This window comes from Nuphar pumila, chromosome 2 (assembly GCF_984573655.1).
Source record: "Nuphar pumila chromosome 2, dmNupPumi1.hap1.1, whole genome shotgun sequence".
Lineage (NCBI taxonomy): Eukaryota > Viridiplantae > Streptophyta > Magnoliopsida > Nymphaeales > Nymphaeaceae > Nuphar > Nuphar pumila.
In genome coordinates, this window is record NC_143250.1 from 43,769,279 (window position 1) to 43,792,897 (window position 23,619).

The 23,619-nt window shown below is 35.5% G+C and overlaps 1 long non-coding RNA gene across 1 annotated transcript in view; it reads right to left on the minus strand.

The window, feature by feature from the left end:
• Window positions 1-3,941: 3,941 nt before the first annotated feature.
• LOC149845364 (uncharacterized) overlaps window positions 3,942-23,619 on the minus strand; it is an 87,754-nt gene continuing 68,076 nt past the window's right edge. The window contains exon 3 of the long non-coding RNA XR_016430435.1: window positions 3,942-4,057. This is a non-coding gene — a long non-coding RNA (uncharacterized LOC149845364). The remainder of the gene's footprint in view (window positions 4,058-23,619) is intronic.

A 23,619-nucleotide genomic window follows, 5' to 3' on the forward strand; every position in this document is an offset into this window, starting at 1 on the left:
TTCTTAAGTTCACGAGCTCACACACTTTTTAAGAACTTTATCTTTTGTCCAAAGAGTAAGGCCAAAAATTTTAAAACTTTAGAGGGACGTTTCAGACTCATTGAGGAAGTCCTAGGAGAAATGGCTTTGTTCGATGTCCTGACAGAAATCTTGTATTCGACTACAGTGTTTTGTGAATTTTATTTCTCTTATTTTGTTTCATGTTTATAGCTAAAAAAATTATATATGTTAGTTAGTTTAATGTTGATGAACCTCCAATAAAAATTTGATGCATATATTCATTGCGAGTTAAAAATCATGGAAGTTGACTCTAAAACCTGAAAATTTCTAGAGCACTGCATATCTAAACCTAAACTAGTTGCAATTTGTAAATTTAATTCATAGCTTGGATGGAGTTTGATCCTAATCTTTATAAGATATTGCTCAAAACTTGTCTATCTATCTACAGTAATTTTTACAAATTTTTTCTCATTCTGTAAAGTTATTGAATTAATGCTTCTTCAGAGGGACTAAATTAGACAGATTAGTCCTGGAGTAAAAAAAAAACAGTTTCAGTAAAATATTTATTTTTTCCTGTTCCGAACTCCGATTAAGGTAGGGTTTGCGGATATATTTAGCTAACACATTTGAATATCTACTATTGAGTTTTTAAATTTTTTCTCACTATAATCTGACCAGAACATAATTTATATTGACTGATAAAAAGTAGTCTCTGTAGTTCTAAGTTGACACTCTTGTGATTTCGGTGTCCTGGTTTCAAAAGTGGACTAATAAGATATGGTTTGGTTCCAGAAATGAACCTAATGAACACACTAATTATTAGAGATTAGTGCAAATTCTAATAATGTTTATGTGATACAATATGACGATTATACATGCCTTTATGTTATGTTATTTATCATGTGGTGATGATATATTGCATGTGTTTATGCATGCATACTCATTCAATGTTCAACATACACTTATATCTCACTACATGTATTTATGATGAATAGCATGTTTATGATGTGCATAACATGTCATGATGCATATAATTGGATAACATGTAGTGTGCATATGAGATGCATACAAGGTTATGCAAGCATATAATATTGCATGTGCGACATGGGATTTTAAATAAGAATTAGGATTAAATTGATACAATGGGTTATTTCTGTGTGATAGTTGCATCGACCCATGATCTAATGAAGATAACCTTTTTTAGATTTCGAGTATGCTCCACAAGGGTACGATGAACCAAAAGTTCTATGTCTACCTTGAAGAGGGTAGGTTGTACAAACTTCTTGGACCCATGAGAATTTGTAAAATATGTTGCGAGTGGCAATAACTCGGTTGGTCCCTAGAACTAAGAGAGTTAGGGGAGGCTAGACTACCAAATATTAAGTTCTAGGTGGTACGTCCAACCTTCTGCAAAAATATAGAATTGATCCTTTTTTGAGGCCACAACCAACTAGGGGAATTTCTTTTGGTTTGGGACTGCTCCTAGTTGATTCGACTCAGTTAGTCATTCGAGCAAAATTAAAACACATAGCATAATAAACACCTGAGTGATTTGAATTGTTTAATGATATACCCACGTGTATCATATGAGATTTTATAATCAAGTGAAACAATGCATTAGCTTATTAGGAACACATTTTTAATTATGCATTCACATTCATATAATATATATTACTGAAATCATGCTTATGTTATTGTTCGTGTGTAAATTAATGATATGTTCTATTAATGTGCAACTTAAATGAATTGTTGTGATTATCTTGTTTTTACTTTAAATTCATGTTGGTTACATGGGTGTGTAATACTATGTATATGTACTTGATTAACATGTAACTTACTGAAATTTGTGAAGTTTGACCCTCTATTTTTAAACAAAGTTCATGTATAAATTAATGATATGTTCTATTAATGTGCAACTTAAATGAATTGTTATGATTATCTTGTTTTTACTTTAAATTCATGTTGGCTACATGGGTGCTTAATACTATGTATATGTGCTTGATTAACATGTAACTTACTGAAGTTTGTGAAGTCTGACCCCCTATTTTAAACAGATACAGGTAATGAGTAAGATATTGCGGAGTGGTTATGGGATGTTGCAGGGGTGCCATGTGAATCATTGAATTGAGAATCTCGGAGACATGAATTGATTATTTTATTATTTAAATGTTTAAACTTTAAGATTTGATATGTGAATTTTATTCATGTGATAAACTATTTAATTTACTCTGATTTACTTTATGGTTGGATGAGATGATGTGTGCAACTACTTGTAACCCGCCTAGAATGTTTAATTGATTTTAATTAGTGTTTTTTGCTCTGTTTTCAAACTTATTTGAAAAAGGTTTTGTCAGTTGGATGTCATTTTCCAAACTTTATTCTAGGAGCTATTAAACATCGATGCATGCACAGGCTGACTCTTTAAAGCTTAATTCTAATAGGACGATGCCATGACCTTGTTTTAAAAAAAAATCATATTTTTAGTTTAAAATTTTGGTGCATTACATATTTGGTATCAGAATCAAAAAAATTAATTTAGTGATTCATGACCAGTCCAATAACCTAGCATCACTTTGTAACTATGTTCTAATTAAATTTGATTGATTTCAATGTTTGTATGTATGTGAAAAATTTATTTTTTGCAAATTGATAACATAGAAACAAAGGATGCTTGGTATATAACACATATTTTATATTTAATTGTAGATGGCACATCGTGGTAACACAAATGTGAACTGCCAATGATTGGCAGACACAAAGTGGTTTTGTTATGACTGCCCTCAATAATTTATCCTAGGCAATAAATGCCGAAGTTCAGAATCAAAATGGGCAAGCGACATCAGTAGGAGCACAACATAGTCCAGTGACATATGAGAAATTTTTGAAGCTGGATCCTCTAGGCACTTAGGGAAAGTTGACCCTAAGGTTGCTCAGAGCTGCCTCAAGGAGATCAAATGAACCTTCCGAGTTCTGTTAGTGCCTAATGATCGGTAGACAAACTTCAGTACCTATCGACTGAATTGAGATACTCGAAAGTAGTGGGACACAGTTCATGTGGTTCAGTTCGCTCTTAGGGAGATTTTTAAGAGGTTTTTGTGGAGACATACTTCCTCAACATGCTCGGGACAAAAAGAAGTAGGAATTTTTGGATCTCGCACACAGGAGCATGAGTTTGGTAGACTACACTACCAAATTTAGGATCCTATAGTGTTATTGCCCGAACCTCTTCGCAAATGATAAGGCGAGAGCTACTAAGTTTGTTCGCAGACTAAAGAACAAACTTAGGTATTGGGTGATGACCAACAGGCCATCGACATTTGCATATGCCATTAAGGCCACCACCACTCTATCTGAGGAGTGGAAAAAGTTCAAGAAGGATCACTCCAAGAAGCCAATGGGCAATGGTGGGAATCACAAGCAACACTCTTCTAGTGAGAAGTTCACCCCACCTGCCAAGAAGCAGAAGTGGTAGGTCGGAAATATACAACAACAATAGAGTTGAATCAGCGATGCCCTAAGTGTAGTTGTCTTCACAGTGGATCGACATGCCCTCCAGAGAATGCAACCTGTCATTACTGTGGGAAGATAGGTCACTATGCGAGGGACTGTTATAAGAAGCAAGCAGATGAGAGGAGGTAGGTTGCAAAGGGAGGTCAGCCCCAATGGCATCAGTAATAGCAGATACAACAACAATAGAACAAGGTGGCCGATTGTAACACCCCAATTTTTAAATATAAAAAATGGTAATTTTTTTTTAAATTACTTTAACAAAATAACAACAGAAAATCTATCAGGACCAAAACTTGGCATGCTACTTCTTGTATACATTCATGACCATTCAACAATGAAATGAAAAATAAAGCATCCATAAATTGAATTTAACAGTCCATAATTGTCCCAAAATTAATTACAAACATTCAATTAACAAATGAATTAAAAATATCAGAGTCTAGAGCAATTAGAATTGCTCCCAGTCTAAAATATCAGAGGTTTGGGGAAAGGTATGGCTCGATCCCCATCGCAGCCTCCCACCATTGCATGTAAATCTACTTATTTTCTGAAAAACATTAAAAATAAAGGGTCAAAAATACAATGTCTCAGTAGGGTAGAGCTATACCAAACAAGTAAAACAGAATATGAAAGCAGAAATTTCATTTAACCTTTCATTTACTTAATCAAATTAGATACATACAAATTCAACATACCTTTTAAATATCTCAAGTAAGCATACTATTGCAAAAATAATAAATATTCATGATTCATTCAAACTTAATCACGTAAAATGCATGAATAGTTAAAAATGCATATACTTACCAATAGAGAAGCCCTTTCTCTGCATGAATCAATTCTTATTTTTAATTATCTTTTCTGTCTTATATGATGCATGCCATGCCTACCTAAGGCACATTATTTAGGTTATAATTTTTAACAGAACCCTATGGGTACAAACACAGGCAGAAGTTCTGGGTCAGGGCCACAAGGCAGATGGCGTTTTCAATCAAGGGGTAGCTTTTATCTTGGTCGGGCACCATTCGCCAGTGTCGGGTGAGGGACGCAAAGAGCGAGAGAAGTTTCTATGTTACCATTTCGATGAATCAGACTTTACTCGTGAGGTTTTGTATTCTCTACACTGCAGTCTAATATGAAGGGTTTCTTTATTTTCGTGGTTGGGGAGGAGCAACCTTCCGTGCTCAAAACAATACCCACGAAGGCAGATTAGTACCACTCACCTTCTTTTAGTGAGCATTAGTCATTTTATGTCACATGTTTAACCATTAATCATTTCTTTACATAAAACATATGTTTAGCAATCTCATTCAATAAATCCGACCACTTCAGAGACTAAGGATGCATTTTTGAAACCTTTGGTTTGAGAACATGGTACGTGTTTCATTCCTTTCAAAATCGTGCATGAATGTGTAACAAGAAAATAAATTTTTTTTTAAACACTAGATGCATCCATTTATTCACATCATTCATATCATGTACATTGTAGTCATACGTAAGGATTTGCAACATGTTCATTATCGTACAACATTCACATTCATTCACATAATGGATACTTCGGTCCAACCACTTGATATAGCCCACGAGCATGTTTGTGCCTTAATGCTTTTATCAATATGTGTCCCATGAGTGGACACTTACATTTCCTGTAGCAAATCCATACTTCGTAACAGTTCATAGCACATAGACATCCATTTGAAACATCATGCATTCACACGTATAATTCTCGCAACAAGTAACTAGCCAGGATTGAAACCAGATTCCTATCTCGTAAAAACTCAACTCTGTCCGACTATTACACAGACTGCAGAAAAATTTTTAGTCAATGGTTAGAGTTGATTTTTTCATTGTAAAAGATTTTGTCAGCTTTTTGATGCCACAAACTGTTTGTAATATTCATCCATATAAGAAAGCTACGAACGTTTTGGTGCAGGCCTATACTTTTCTGTTTTGACTATCACCGAACAATGCTCACTCCATGAACAAAGCTCAAAATTTCACAACAGATGTAAAATTTTGTTAGCTTTCCAATGCAATAGGCCACTCATCAAAACTCCTCTCGATGATGCAGATACAAGCAATTTACCGTTTGGGTGTTAGGCCGAAAACATAAAATACCTGGTATATGCATTCGGGTGCACCCAAAACGGGTCACCCGAATCCATATATTCAAATTTTTTTGCATGAATTAAACTAGAAAAAATTATAAGATTTACACTACACTAAACTAAAATAATCTAAAATAGACAAATCTTATTTTTGCATCCGTTTGGCCAGAAAACAACCCCATCTCTCATAGAGCTTATTTTCTCATAAATAATTTCGGTAAGTTTCATAATAAAATAAGTAAATCATATAATTTTCCTATGAATAAAAATTAGAAAATTATGAAATAATTCCATAATATCAGTATGAACATACACTATAATTTATAATTAAAATTTGCATGAAACTAATTAAATATATCATGGTTTTTACTAAAATTACCAAAATTTATTTTTCTAAGAAACCTGAAAACACCAAATACGTAATTTCTAAAAAAATCGAACATGGAAATCATTCAAAAGTTCACAGAGCATCTATAACAACATGATCTACTAACCCAAATAAAAGTTTATAAAAAAATAATTAGATAACCTAAGTATTTCAAAATTTTACGATTTTATTTTTTGAGAAACCGATTTTTAAGAAAAATATAATTTTTAAAGGGGTTTTTCTTTTTAAAACCCCTTTCAATTGCATACTTTGATAGCCCTAAGCCAAATCCATGTGTAGGAGGCATGGTTTAGGGTCTATACTTATGAAAAATTGATGGAATTTGTACCTACAAATTCCATTCTACACGTAGAGCATAGAACCCCCTACCTCTTTTGGCGAAATTCAATCCTACGAGCGTAGAGTGCTCTTCTCGCACGAACTGGCCATTCCACACATACAGAGGCCTCGAACACGACCTCCTTACCCTTCCTTAAAGCATGTGGAAGTCTCCTTTACTAAGCCAAGGGTGAAAACACCAAGAGTTTGGTATTGGGGAAAGGAAGAGAGAAGAGGAATTTGTTAGAGAGAAGAAACTTGGGAAAAATAAAAAGAGAGGGGGGGGGGTGAGCCCCTCCTCCCTTTTTATAGACTCTTAGTTAGGTCAAGGGCTGGGGCTAATCTCAGCCCTTGATCTAATCTAAGCTTAAGTTTTCAAAAAATCTAAACCTACCTCCCTTTTCTTTTTCCTAAAATTCCATTTTCTCTTTTTTGTTTGTTAGCTTAATATATAATATATTTTTTAAATTTCATATTTCATGAGACATTATATATACCTTATATCCTATATTAGGAGGCAAGGGTTGGTCAACCCCCATGGGTTGACCCCCTTTCCATTTTTGAAAATTTTCAACTTGCTTGCATGGCAAGCAAGTTGACTAGGTAAGTTTCTTTTTTTTTGTTAATTTAAGCATAGTGTATAACATATTATATATATATATTACATAGTATAATACATATACTTTAGGCTACATAAGTAAGGAAGGGGGTGGGTCGACCCCCATGGGTTGGCCCCCTTTTCATTTTACATAGAAGTCAACTTGCTTACTTGGCAAGCAAGTTGACTTGGTAAGTTTTTATTTATTATTATTTTTTGAATTTCTTTTCCTTTCTTTCCTTCTTCCTTCCTTGGTCCAAACCCTTCTAGAGCCCTCTAGGCTAGATGCCCCCCCTTATGGGGCTTGGTTTTGAAAAAAGGCAACTATTGACTTTTAAATTCCTCTTTTTAAATTTTTGGTAACTTTTAATCTAACATAATTTTAAAGCTTTATTTTTTATTACAATTTAAAGTTTTAAATTAGATGCCACATAGAATGGGATGACCCACCTATGGACTCCTACCATTTTATTAAATTTAGAATTTTTTTTAATTCCATTCCATCAAATAAAATTCTATCTTAATTTAAACCAAATTCAAATAAAATCTTTTGCAAATTAAAAATATAAATTTACATGAAATGTCAATATATAAAATTTAAGTTAATCCTACACATAATTAAATTTTATTCATAAATTTTTTAATTCCTATATATTTAAATTATTTTTTTCTTAATTATCCTTTAAGGGTTAATTCAAAATTCTCAGAAATAATTTTTGACAAATTTGAATTCTATGGGGTCGGTGGAACCCTTGGGCGTGCAGGGGTTATTTTCTCATATTAAAAAGTTTTTTTCTAACTCCTACAAGTCTTTTAGCATAGTGTCTACTTAAAATTTAAATATTTTCTTTGTCACCCAATAAGGAAATTACGAATATTCAAGAAAATTCCTCAAAAAATTATGGGTATTACATCCAACCCCCGTTAAAAAAATTTGTCCTTGAAATTTGGTTAAGGTTATGTACCAAACAAGTATAGATGTTTTGCTCTCATATCTGCCTCGAGCTCCCAAGTACACTCTTTGAGCCCATGTTGCTGCCATCGAACTTTCACGAGCAGGATCGTCTTATGTTGTAGCACCTATTATCATCGATGTACTATCTCGATAGGATGCTCCTCAAATGTAAGATCCTTCTGAATCTCTACTTTGTCGTACTGAATGACATGTGTAGGGTCCGACACATACTTTCTAAACATTGACACGTAGAAAACATCCTGGATGTTCGAGAACTAAAAAGAAAGTGCCAGTCTATAAGCTATGACTTCGATCCTCTCGAAGATGAGAAAAGGTCCTACATACCTCAGAATCAACTTTTCTTTCTTGCCAAACTGAAACACGCTCTTTGTAGGCGATACTCTGACAAATATGTGGTCTCCCACCTCAAATGTAACATCTTGGTGCTTTGGATCTACATAGCTCTTCTGACGGCTCTGAGCAGTGAAGAGTCTCTTACGAATCAACTGTACTTAAGTTTTATTTGCTACACGATTAACAATGGAAAAAAATGCTAACCTATAAATTCAAAAAATCATTTGCTTGCCTAACCCCTTTTATGTTTGTAGGCATCATATATTATCACATGATATTTGGCTTTAATGTATAGATAAGCATATAATTCAAGTATAAGTTGTATGTCTAAGTCAATGCACCTTCGTTATATTTATAAGCACACATATGTATGTTTTACATGTAACCTTGTTGTATTGGCCTTTACACTACAAGAAAATACGTTGTTAGCGACAGACGTTAGCGACGGAATTTTTCCGTTGCTCGTTAGCAACAGATTACCAAGCGACAAACATCCATCGCTATAATTAATGAAGTTTACGAACATAGCGACGGAATATAGTCCGTTGCCCAGTCCGTCGCTACTTAGCGACGGATTTTGCGACGTAATGGTTTGTCGTTACGGTCGCACCATTTGCCGACGACGTTGGCGACCGAATCCAGTATGTTGCTACTTAGCGACAGACTTGGCAACAGAATATAGTCCGTCGCTCGTTCCGTAAATTTGATTTACGTTGGCTTAGCGACAGAATTCATCCGTCGCTAATTTTCGAATAACCCTAATCCCAGACAGCTTTTCCTTTTCTTCTTTCGTTGCTCCTGCCGTTCGCCGCTCCCCCCATTCGCCGCTCCCGTCGTTCGCCATTCGTCGTTTGTCGGTCCCACCATCCACCGGTCCCACCGTTCGCCGGTCTCAACCCCTGGAGACAGGTAAAGGAAGGCACCCCCCCCGGCAGGGGGTTAACCCCCTGCCGAAAAACGCAGGTTTTGGCAGGGGGTTAACCCCCTGCTGTTCCGGTAGGGGGTTTAACCCCTGCCTTTCCGACAGGGGGTTTAACCCCTGCCTTTCCGACAGGGGGTTTAACCCCTGCCTTTTCCGGCAGGGGGCGACTCTGGCAGGGGGTTAACCCCCTGCCTTTCCGGCAAGGGGTCGACCCCGGGGGTCGACCCCCTGGCTTTCCGGCATGGGTTTAACCCCCTGCCAGAACAAGCAGGGGGTCGACCCTCTCCCTGATCAGGCAAAGGGGCGACCCCCTGCTGTTCCGGCAGGGGGTCGACTCACTGGCGGAAAGGCTGGGGGTCGACCCCCTGCCCGAACAGGGGGTCAGTTAACCCCCTATGTTTCGTAAGGGGGTTAACCCCCTATGTTCCGTAAGGGGGTCGACCCCCTTCCGGAATAGCAGGGGAGTCAACCCCTTGCCGGAACAACCTCTTTTTTTTTCGTGGTGACTTCATTTTAAAATTGTGTTTTTTGTTCAGATTTTTCAACAAAACCAACTCGTGCTCAACCACTTGTGGTAAGTAATTGATAAAAACAATGCAAATGGGGTAAATACCCGTGGTAAGTAAGTGATGCAAGCGTATCACATGTTATTTAATTTTTTAGATGTAACACTTTATTGTTCACACACTCACTTAGTTGTTGATACTTAGGGTTGCTTTGTTGGAGTTCGGAGATCATGCTTTGCATGATTTTAATGTATGAATATTGAAGTGTTCTTATTTTTGGAGTATAGAGTCCATGCTGAGCATAGTAGTAATTAGTGAGATATTGAAGTGTGTATGCTGCAGGTACATGTTTGTCATTTGTTTGATATGAATGATTACGATGTAATGCAATGTTTGATGTAATTTTATCCATGCTTGCATGTAGTTACTTTTAATTTGATTATGATTTCCATGTGAAATTATATAATGAATGCATGTTTCAAATGATTGTATCGTGTCATTAATAGTTTGCACATAAAAATATTAAGTTATCAATGCATGCATCAAAATTCTTGTTATTGCATGACATCATATATTGCATGATAAATTTGATATTTTCTTCATCGTAGCATTCTGATTGTTCTCTTTTAATTCGTTAGGCTATTATTCGTAACATCATAAGAAAATGACTGCAAACCGTGAATGGATGTACCGTAGGATAGTGGACAATGAGTTATCGCATGAATATATGGATGATGTTGACAGTTTTATAGAATTTGCAACGGCAAGTGTCAATATAGTGGATCCCACAGGTCAGATTAGGTGTCCCTGCAAGATTTGTAAGAATAATCGATTTGTAGAACCTCATAACGTTAGACATCACCTATACAAGAAGGGTTTTGTGAGTGATTATCAGAACTGGACGTTTCATGGAGAAGAATTCAGAAACAATTTTGATGCACGGGTGAATGTGGTGCACGATAATCCATATACGGATTTGATATTTGATGTTGCAGGAACAGAACTGGGTTTTGCTATGAGTTCTAGTGATGTAAGAACTGCCGTAGATGAAGAATCACCAAACGATGCAGCTAGTAGATTTTATAATTTACTTAGAGATGCTGATGAGTCACTTTAGAACGGTTGCGAGAGTCATACTATCTTGTCTGCAGTTCTTCAACTAATGAATTTGAAGTCCGAGTATAATTTGAGTCAATCATGTTTTGACCGTTTGTGCATGATTGTGAAGAGTATGTTGCCCAAAGATGAGAAATTGCCACAAAAATTCTATCGTGCGAAAGTTATGGTCAATGCTCTAGGTATAGGTTACAAAAAGATTGATGCATGTCCAAATCACTGCATGTTGTATTTCAAGGAGCAGGAAAACAACATATCATGCCCGTCATGTGGGCATCCTCGGTTAAGCCAAAAACAAGAGGCAATGAGAGTACGAGATCAAAGGAAGTTTCATACAAGTTGCTCCGCTACTTTCCTATCACTCCTAGATTGCAGCGATTGTATATGTCTTCAAGGACAGCTAAACACATGAGATGGCATGCAAATAAAGTTCAACACGATGAAAACAAGATCACACATCCTGTTGACGCTGAAGCTTGGAAGCACTTTGATCGTACTCATCAGAACTTCGCAATGGAAGTGCGAAATGTTAGACTTGGTCTATGTACAGATGAATTTAATCCATTTGGGGGTAGATCAACTCCATACTCATGCTGGCCAGTATTTGTAACTCCATACAACCTTCCACCAAGCTTGTGTATGAAACGTTCAAATCTTTTCTTGTCTCTGTTGATCCCTGGTTCGACCTCACCTGGCCAAAATCTTGATGTATATTTAAGGCCATTGATTGATGAACTAAAAGTATTGTGGGATGACAGTGTTACCACGTATGATGCCCACCAAAAACAAAATTTCAACATGAAGGTCGTTGTTCTATGGACAATCAGTGACTTCCCTGCATATGGTATGCTATCTGGTTGGAGCACACATGGGAGATTGGCATGTCCGTACTACATGGAGGATTCCAAAGCTTTTAGATTGAGGCATGAAAAGAAGCCTTGCTGGTTTGAGTGCCATCGTCGATTTCTACCCAACGACCATCCGTTCCGACGACAAAAGAATGCGTTTAAAGCATGCACAACTAAAACAGAAGGTTCATCCTCAAGATTGTCTGGCATAGAGATTCTAAGAAGATTGCGATACTTTCCAGATGTATTAACAGATGCCCGCAGTCCTACACCCTTTCGTGGATTTGGGAAGGATCACAATTGGACGAAGAAATCTATTTTTTGGGAACTATCGTATTGGCCGACCCTATTGATACGACATAATTTGGATGTGATGCATGTGGAGAAAAATGTGTTTGATAATGTGTTCAATATAGTAATGAATGTTAAAGGAAAAATGAAGGATAATCCGAAGGCCCGTATAGATTTAAAATTAATATGTAAAATACCAGAATTGGAACTCAAAGAGTATAATGGCAAAGTACTGAAACCAAAGGCAAAGTACGTGCTCGGACCTGATCAAATAAAACATGTATGTCAATGGTTGAGACAATTGAGATTTCCAGATGGATATGTCTCTAACATTGCTCGGGCTGTGAAGATTGACGATGGACAGTTATATGGGTTGAAGAGCCATGATTGTCATATCTTTATGCAACGATTGATACCCCTAGCATTCCATGATATGTTAGACAAACCTATATGGGGGGTACTGTCTGAGTTGAGCGGATTTTTCAGAACATTGTGCGCATCGGAGGTCGTAGTATCAGATGTAAAGAATCTCGAGGACTCTGTCATCACCACTGTTTGTCTGCTAGAAAATATATTTCTGCCAGCATTTTTCGATGTTATGGAACATTTGATCATACATCTGCCATATGAACTAAGGTTTGGTGGCCCTGTGCAATATCGATGGATGTACCCATTTGAAAGGTATATGTTTTTTTATATTTGTCTCTTTAATGACAGATATTTAAAATTTGAAATGTATATTTTTGCCAGATGTATGTTCGACCTCAAAAAAAAGGTTCGTAATAAAGCAAGAGTAGAAGGCTCTATTTGTGAGGTGTACACTTTAGAAGAGATTTCAAATTTTTCATCTATGTACTTCGAACCTCATATTCCAACACATTACACATGCCCGCTCCGTAACGATGATGGAGAACAAGTAACTGTAGCTGACAAGTTATCGATATTTCAACCACTTGGGCATGCATTTGGTAGTTGCCGATCAAAGCTCTTGACAGATCGAGAGCAAGACACAACACACATCTATATTCTTTTTAATTGCTCAGCGATCGACCCATACATCGAGTAAGTATATGTAGACGCAACACAATTATAAATCCTTTTATGTTTTATATATGGATACATGGCTCGATAATATAAGTATTTGTGGTTTGCAGACGATTTGATCTGGAGTTGCAAAGAGAAGTTTCACATCTCACTAATGCAGAAGTACAAAAAGAATGTGAAACTAAGTTTGTGGAGTGGTTGAAACAGTTGGTAAAGAAGCTAACATAAATTTCGTACTTATAAACAACACTAAGTTACTTAATTGATCGTGATCACAATCATTGTTTATGTCTGTGCGTAGGTCCCCCATGGTGATGTTAAAGATCAAGGAATATGTGATTTAGAAAATGGTCCGACCAAAGTTGTGCAATGCTACAACAGTTACATAATAAATGGTTATCGATTCCATAAAAAAGATTACGATATAAACAAATCAACGATGAATAGTGGTGTGTGTGTCAAGGGTAGCAGCTACGGTGAAAATAAACATGATTACTACGGTGTTATAGAGGAAATAATGGAGTTGACTTACTTTATTCAAGTGTCATTGGTTTGATCCAACTGCAACAAGACTCGACAAAGCTTCAGGCATTTCGGAGGTGAATCATAAATCCAGGTTTGGAACATATGAACCATTCATATTAGCCTCACAAGCTCAACAAGTTTATTATACTTCATATCCGAGTATAAAAAAGTCAGATAGAAATGAATGGTGGGCAGTTTGCAAGGTGAAGTTCAAACTATACCCTGAGTATGATCAGTTACAGGAAGATGAGTTAGCTGAAGATAGCGATTACTATCAATCAGATGATGTCTATGACTTCGCTTATGGTCACGATGTTGCACATGATATGCATGTCATATCTCTATTGGCCGATGAAACATTCATAAAAGAATGTGATCCAAATGATGTACCAAGTGGATGGGCAAACAATGAAGAAGAAGAAGAAGAAGAAGAAGAAGAAAGTCAATCAAGTAATGAGGAAGAATTCTTAAGCTAGTGAGCAAAATCTTGTAATACAAACCTCTATTTAAATGCATTGCAATACTTTATGTGAATGCTTTGAATTATTTGAATGTATTGTAATACTTGATGTGAATGAATGAGTTGTATTGCAATACTTGATGTGAATGATTAAAAATTTTATTTGAATGTATTGTAATACTTGATACAAATTATTTGAATGCATTGTAATACTTGATGTGAATGATTTAAATTATTTGAATGTATTGTAATACTTGATACGAATTATTTAAATTCATTGTAATACTTGATGTGAATGATTTGAATTATTTGAATGTATTGTAATTTATGCAACGAATGATTTGAATTATTGCAATACTTGATGTGAATGATTTGAATTATTTGAATGCATTGTAATACTTGATGCGAATGATTTGAATGCATTGCAATGCTTGATGTGAATGACTTGAATGCATTGCAGTACCTGATATGAATGTATTGTAATACTTGATGCGAATGATTTGAATTATTGTAATACTTGATGCGAATGATTTGAATTATTGTAATACTTGATGCGAATGACTTGAATGTATTGTAATACTTGATGTGAATGACTTGAATGTATTGTATGACATATGTTATTTGTTAGAATATGGTTCGTGGAGGTTACAGTGGTCGCTCATCCAGTAGTAGTCAGGCCCAGCCTTCATCTTCATGGGCTCCTGTGATAGGTATATCATTTAACTAATTAGATGCTTGATTAGTTCAAATGCGTATTCTGAGAAAGTCTAACGTATCTTTTTACAGATGATGTTTCGCCTGTACACGACCCACCTACATCAGTTGATCAAACAAGTCATGAGCCAACACAGGAAGCAGGGTCTTCTCAGTCTGCCACAAGAAGACTCATTCAAATAGTGTATATCGATAATCGACCGTAAGTATTTTGTTTTCAATTATTGCATATCTTATAAATATTTTATATTGATATTTACTGTGTACCAATTCATGTGCAATACGAGGTTTGAGCCACAAGAAGTAGTACGAGAGATTAGGAATTCACTTCTTCAACATCTACCAGGACCGGTGGCTCAATGTAAAGAGTACTCAAAGGAGGTGTTAGACAAATTGTGGTCATCATTCATGGTATACAGTTGTTTTTCATAGTTAATATGTTTTATATTTAATTTATTTAAGTAATGTCTACTAACTTTCTGAAAATATTTGTAGGCTTCGAATCGCTTCGCAACTACGGTGGAAGAAAATGATGCAAGGAAGGTGTGGCAGAAGGTGGCTGCCAATCGATTTGCAGACATGCTGCACACTATGAAGACTGCAGCAAAAAAAACATCTGGCATAATAGATGATCCACTACAGTGGAAGGGCCATGACCCTATTACTATCAGGAGAGATTATTGGGATGAAATGTGCGATAAGTGGGCGGGAGATGCATTTCGAAATCGCTCTACGAAGGCTGCACAAAATCGAGCGAAAATGCTCGAAGCCCATCTACACACAGGTGAATCTAAGACATTTGGGAGCCACCTGAAGAAAATGGTAACTCATCAATATATCATATTAATTTTATAAGTATTGTTGCAAACTTGTGAACTAAATCTTTTGTCCTTTAACTTCGCAGGAAGCAGAAAAAGGAGGCATTGTACCATATAAGGATGTGTTTGTTGAAACACATAAACGTAAGACCACGGGAGTATTCGTATCAGAGAAGACGAGAACAACAACAGTATGTATTTATTCTATTAATAATCACTGCAATATGCAAGTTATCATAATGTTATTATTAATTATTAATGCATACTTTAAACATTATTTTGTAGGAGGCATATGAACAACAGATGGTAGAGCGATATGGCAATGACGCTACTCAGCATCCATCATTTGATCCAGCAGCATGGATGACTGCAGTAGGTGAACCCAAAAAGGGTCGCGTGTTCGGGTTTGGGAGTAATCTGAACACTTCACCAGTTATTGCTTCTTTCAGTTACAGCTCACCGACTTCTTCCGTCGACATAAGCTCCAAGTAGCAGCATATTCTTTCCGGTGATGATGTACGCCAGATCATTAAGGACACAATGAATGACTACTTCCATGACACTGTCGCCCCCTTTCTTCGAGATGAGATCAACAATCTTGTGCTGAACAGGGGATCTTCGATTGCAGGTCCCTCTCAGGTATAATCACATATTCAGTTATTTGTCTGTCTGCCTTAGAACACATATGAGCATAATCGAATCACATATATAACTTTTTGTCTACCTTAGAGCACATATGAGCATGATAGAATCACATATAGAGTTTTTTGCCTGCCTTAGAGCACATATGAGCATGCTATAATCGCATATAAAGTTTTTTGCCTGCCTTAGAGAACATATGAGCATGATAGAATCACATATAAAGTTTTTTTGACTGCCTTAGAGCACATATGAGCATGATAGAATCACATATAGAGTTTTTGGCCTGCCTTAGAGCACATATGAGCATGCCATAATCACATATAAAGTTTTTTGCCTGCCTTAGAGCACATATGAGCATGATAGAATCATATATAAAGTTTTTTTGACTGCCTTAGAACACATATGAGCATGCTATAATCACATATTCAGTTTTTTGACTGCCTGAGAACACATATGAGCATGTTATAATCACATATTCAGTTTTTTGACTGCCTGAGAACACATATGAGCATGCCAAAATCACATATAAATTTTTTTTACTGCCTTAGAACATATATCATTCATGATATATTCACATATAAAGTTTTTTGCTTTGCCTGCCTTAGAGCACATATGAGCATGATAGAATCACATATAAAGTTTTTTTGACTACCTTAGAACACATGTGAGCATGCTATAATCACATATTCAATTTTTTGACTGCCTTAGCACACATATAAGCATGATCGAATCACATATATAGTTTTTTGACTGCCTTAGAGCACATATGAGCATGATAGAATCACATATAAAGTTTTTTTATTGCCTTAGAACACATATGAGCACATGATAGAATCACATATAGTGTGTAATTTACTTCATTATATTTTGTTTATCAATACTGACTGTTCTTTTCTTGTGTAGGCTGCTAGCGATAATCAACGTAGCGGAGCTGAAGGGACAGATAAAGGCAATGAAGAAGAAGACGCACAAAATCTTGGCGATGATTAGAGAACTGTGTTGAAGTTCTATTTTTTTTGTTTCTTAAATGTAATTATTGAATTGTAGTTAATTGAACTTGTTAATTTTAAGGTGAAACGATTAATTGTTGTAGATTCCTTTTATATGGAATTTTTGTGTGGTTTGTTTTTTTATTTACAAGAAATATAAATTGTACAAGAAATATAAATTGTACCGTTCTCGGTATTTAATTTTTAAATATTTTTTTAATTTTTTTTTTCGTGTTTGCGACGGATTAGCGACGGAACCATCCGTCGCTATGCATATAAATCTAGCGACGGACGTAAATCCGTCGCCAAGCCGTGGTCGCCGTTTAGTACCGGCGGATTGGCGACGAAATATATCGCTCGTTATTCCATCGCAATTAGCGACGGACCTAGCGACAAATTTATTCTGTCGCCAGTTAGCGTCGAAAAATTCACGACGTAAGCATACAGTCGCCTAGTTGTCGATAATCCGTCGTTAATCCTGTTAGCGACGGAATGTGGTCATCGCTAATCCACGACTTTGTTGTGGTGTTAGGCATAGCGTATATTTGCATACGTAAACTCTTTGTAATATTTGGCTATAGTCTAAGTATAGACAAGCCTTAGCCTTCTCAAGGCAACAATATTCGTGAATCATATGGTGATTGAAATCATAATAACTTCAATATAGGCTTCTTGGTAGCCTAAATTCTTTGAGTATTGAACCCTCAAGGTGCGTGGTATTGCATCAAATCCTTTCTAAGGATTTGCACAAGACTTATATTACCTCAAGATTTCTTTGGTAGAATATTTTTTATATTTTTCCAAGGTGTGGTTGGGCCAATACGAACTCTTTGAAATTCATTAAGTAAATGTCAATTTATAAAGCTTTTCTTTGATAAATCCAACTTCATCTGAGTTGATTCAAATTCAAGATCCAGTTGAGAAGGAACCAAGATCTTATTTAGAAAATCCAAATCCAAATCCATTTGAGAAGGATCCAAGATCCAATTAAGAAAATCCAAATCCATTTAAGATGGATCCAAGATCCAAATTTTGAAATCCAAATCTATTTGAGATGGATCCAAGATCCAATTTTAGAAATCCAAATCAATTTGAGATGGATCCAAGATCCAAATTTTGAAATCCAAATCTATTTGAGATGGATCCAAGATCCAAATTTAGAAATCCAAATCCATTTGAGATGGATCCAAGATCCAAATCCATTTAAGATGGATCTAAGATCCAAATTTTGAAATCCAAATCCATTTGAGATGGACCCAAGATCCAAATTTTGAAATCCACATCTATTTTAGATGGATACAAGATCCAATTTAAAAATCTAAATCCATTTGAGATGGATCCAAGATCCAAATCTTGAAATTCAAATCCATTTTAGATGGATCCAAGATCCAATTTAGAAATCCAAATCCATTTAAGATGGATCCAAGATCCAAATTTAGAAATCCAAATCTACTTGAGATGGATCCAAGATGCAAATTTTAAAATCCATAAATCTATTAGTTAAAAAAAAACAAGTCATTCCAAAAAAAATGTTTTTTTTATTGAATGTGATCAAGAATCTTGTTTTTAATTAGAATGAACCACAATTATCCAAATTGTTTTGCTGGGGCATGACTCTAGAGAACATGGTTGTACAGATTTCTCAAAAAAAATCAAATTTTTATATCACACAAATTTAGAGCATTCATTCTCTCATATTCACATGAATCAAATTCAAAAATTGAATTAGGATCAAAACATATTCTTTCATACGAACTTCTAAGAGTATAATTTTTCTCTTGTCATTAGCCCATGGATTTTCAAAAATCTTTTAAAAAATTGAATGAAACATAACTTGCAAAATTCTAAAATGCATGAATGAATATATTAAGAAATTGCTTCATAATACTAATTAAGCATCTTCATGGTGATGGACTATCATTAGGACATGTAATTCATTCCTCTTTTCATAAAAGCATCATAAAGAAAATCATGTATCTTGATTAGGGATAATAGCACAGACAAAATCAAAAGCATAATAACAACTCATTTTATAACCCTATATGTGTTATGGAAACACTTGCCTATATGGATGAGAATAGAAATTAGGAAAGAGAATAGAAATTGAATAATATCAAGACGCATAAGGGATAATTTCACTTACCTTGACTTGGGACCTAGGCTTGGACCCCATATTGCTTGGACTCTTTCAAAGCACTATGAGAATAGGGAAGAGTTCCTAGAGAGGAAGCCTTCACTATTCTTAAGTGAAGAAAGAAGAGAACTTAAAAACTAAAACAAGAAGGAGAGAAGAAAACAAGAGAAAGAAGGAAGAGAGAAGTTCTTAGATGCTTGAAACTCTTGATTTGAGGGGTATTTATAGGGAGAGAGTCATGATTACTTTTAAAATGGAGGGTTGAGATGAATTTCAAGGAATCAATGGTGAAGAATAACTCATCTTACTTTTCCAATATTTTTCTCCCATGCATAACTCTTGACCCTATTAAGCTAGCCTTTCTAGCTTTGTAAGATATATTTTTAGATTTAATAGATATTTCATTAGATTTTAGAAAATCAATTTAATCATTAGTGTACTTGCTTAGTTTGAATCTAATTGGTAGTTTCTACCTAATGTATACTTCTTAGTTACTTTCTAGTTACTTCAATTTTTATATTATTTCTTGTAGTTAGATTCTAACAATTTAGTTGCCTTTTCTATTTACTCTATGTACTTTTTATTCTTTAGAATATTCTTACTTACCTTATGAAAATCCCATATTGAATCTCATATTTTTCTAAAATTTAATTACAATGTTATACTTTTGAAAATTCATTTATAAGGTCATACTTTTCAAAAATTCAAATACTAGGTTATATTTTTCCAAAATTCATATAAAAGGTTTCATTTTTTCCAAAATTCCAATACAAGGCTATATTTTCCCAAAATTTAAATACAAGGTTATATTTTTCCTAAATTCAAATATAAGGCTATATTTTCCTAAAATTTCATTTATGACTAATCATTCTAGGTTTAATTAGTTCTATTGGTCTCTTATTTTAGATCTTAGAAACCTCAATTATAAATGAAATAAAAATAATAAGAATACCTGAAATGTTGTGGGTCTTAGATCCTACCCCTCTTAAAAAGGATTTCGTCCGCGAAATATGATCTCGAGCTATACAAACAAGTCAGGATACTTTTTTTTATGCTAGCCTCCGGCTTCCATGTACAATCTTTGATGCCATGGTATTGTCATCGTACCTTGACTAACTGTGAACACCCCAATTTTTTCAAAATTTTGTAAATATTTTCTTTTTGCCCTTGGCCCCCATTTTCTGAGTAAATTGAGTCATTTTCACTCAAAATTCTAGTATATTTCTTGAATTCACTGGAATCCAAATTCATTTTACATATCTGACTCAATTTTGGATCCGAATCTAATATCAAAATCAAAATTTGAGTCTCGTTATCTAATTTTCAGACTAAAATTACAAAAATACCAAAAATAATTTCTGAAAGGTTCATGTAGTCGATCCGGTATTCATTTGCATCTGATGCTTTGTATTTCTTGACTCGAGGTCTAAAACTCAAATATTTTCTCAAAACCCGGATTTGAACCCATTTTCTGAATTTTTTTTCAAATTTCAAACCGAATTCCCAAAAAAACCTTTATTTTGTAAATATTTTTAAATTTCGCAAAATTAGTTTAAAATCTTTTACTTTTAGAGTTTCTATTTCAAAAATACAAAAAAATATAGAAAATACAAAAAGAAGAAAAAAATAGAAAAGAAAATAAAAGAAATGGCTTTTAAACCACCCTTTTTGAAAAGAACTTGTAGAGGAGCCCCTTTTGAAAATTTCAACACATAGAAAGTCATTGTTTTGAAAAAATTTAAAATAAGGATCATATCGAAAGAGAGCCTAACGGCCTCCTGTTATAAAACAAGAGGCGTAGGGGTCTCTTCAGATCATCCATTAGCGCCTTCATCGATCGATCAATCCTTTCTCACCATCGCCTTCCTTCTTCTTCACTGATCTCTTCTTCCCCTCTTCCTCCTCCTAGCATTATTTTTGGGTTCTCGGGAGGAAATCCTGCGGCAGAATTTCTTCCCCCTTCTAAAGAGGTTATTTCAGAATCCCTGCAGAAACCACGGTAAGTGCCCCTCTCCTCTCTTGCTTTTTTTTTTTTTTTCTCTAGCTTTTCTATTTTGGCCCCCGTTAACGCATCCCTGAACGACGTTGAATTGCCTATAGCAACTTCAACACATCCTTGTGCAATAGTAACAGAATAAGCGATTTCAATATTTGTCTTCGGTTTATCCATTTATTTTTGTCAAATTTCTTTTGTTCATATAATTGCTAATCTTTGTTCGTGTTGTTTAAATCCAATACCCCTTGCAATTCATTATAGCATTTTTTGTATTCTTCACTTCTTATGTTCTACATTTCAATATGCTAACATTTCCTACCCTTCATCCACATAACTTTATCTGCCTATTTCAATTTAGTTTCATTTTTGTTTTTGCACATTTTTTTTTGTTGAAATGTTTTCCATAATGATATCCGATCTGATCCAGTATCATATCGGGTTCATTCTGCAAAGGATTTCAATCAATCTCATATTCCTGGTTTTCCTTTTGACTATGGTCATTTTGCTTGTTAATCTCGTATTTTGAAATCTTCTCAACGTATTATGCTCTGTGCCCCTTTCATCATCGTCCCATTTAATCTCTGCCATTTTGCCTCCCATCAAGTTCATTGCTAGTCATTAGCAATGCAAGCCTCCTGTAATTTTACATCCCACTGCCAGGATTGTTTTGTGAATTAAGTCTGCAATTAGCAGTTATAGCATCTGACTATATCTGTGCTCAGCCTCGAAATGCCTATACCTAAAGTCTGTTGAGAAATGACACTCAGCTGTCAACTTCATCTCAAGACATCGGTTATAATAATACAGTCGTTGATCCGAAATGCCTATCCTGCATTCTATTGTAAGGCCACAATATCATTCTATGGATGAATATTGTGAAGAGTTTTACGTTTGCAATAAGCATAAACAAGTGGTGCTAAATGACTCGAAAGATATTGCTGTGAAAATCCTTGTCAGTATGATTGATTACCTTTAAAAGGTTGCCTATAAATTAATCGAATCATGGGAAAATAAGCACTAGATGTCTCTGTCTTGGGTTTGAGAGCTACCTACCTCGATTTTTATGGTGATCCTAATAAAAATTTGCAGAACAGAAGGACATACTCAGAGACATGTCAGAACCCGAAAACGCCAAGTCCATGATAGGAAAATTCGAATTGTATAAGTTCTGAGATGCCTGATTTCTGTGCATTGTTCCTGCATTGAAAGAATTGATGTTCTCTCCAGAAGGTGATAATCAAAAGGGGGACTTGATTTTCATGCTTGATTTTCATGCTCTCATCCCAACTCAAGTTTGCCTCTTGATTGCTGGTTGGGTTTGTTTAAATCCCAGTGCTTGCAAATAGCTATTTCGTTAGTTAAGATCAGTAAATTCAAGGGTTATGTTTTTTTTAGTATTCCATATATAGATAATTTTGTATGATGTTGATATCTCTAAGCATGCTTGCTTTTTACACAGATTATGTTTTGTTTTAAATACAATCGTTTTACACCTGCTACCACTGTATGAAATCCAGTAAATGGCTGTGAATGTTTTGAGACTTCCATCAGGATTCCCCCCATGATCAACATAGTAAGTCTGTCTTGATGCAATTGGAATCCAGAGGGGCCATGACCTGCCATTTCCGTTCAAAGAGAGTTTAAAGGGGAGTTTAACAAAGGGGCAATATTTCAAAGAATATCACCTACTGCTATACATCTCAGCACAACATACCATCACTACACCCTCCTGCTAGCTGCATCTGATGCACACCCAATACCTGTCACAACACCATGCCACGACAGCAACATTTTATAAAATTTCCTGTTAGTGGCATTGGCTTTGTTAGAATCCAATTCCATCAACACCTTTTACCTGCTGAGACCTCCTACTCACTCCATTTACACTACCTGCAACCAGCAACACTCTATCTGATATACTTCATTATGCTTCACCTCATTGCTGCAATTACAACAACATTACACACTTACTGTGATTACAACATCTTGTGCATTTCCACTATCACAGTCTCTACTACTACCACTGCACTACATTTCTTTTCTGTTACTTCTCCAACACCATTTCTACAACCAAACACACCTCAACAACTCCACCTTGCATATCCCCTATGCGCACCATCTTACCTGCCTTTGTCAGCACCTATCAATACTCATCACCATATTGGTTGTTGCCACCTACAGCCTAGCCCCTGCAACTTGTGGCAGCATTACCACTTCACCATTCAACCCATAGTAATCCACTATTGCTATACACCCACTTAGCATTTACATTCACCCTCAATTTTACCTGCTAGCAATTTCTACACCCATCACCAGTAGCATTTACCTTCCATTTTCACCACCTCATTATTTTCCCCTGTAGCTTTTTCACAAAACTTACAGCAAT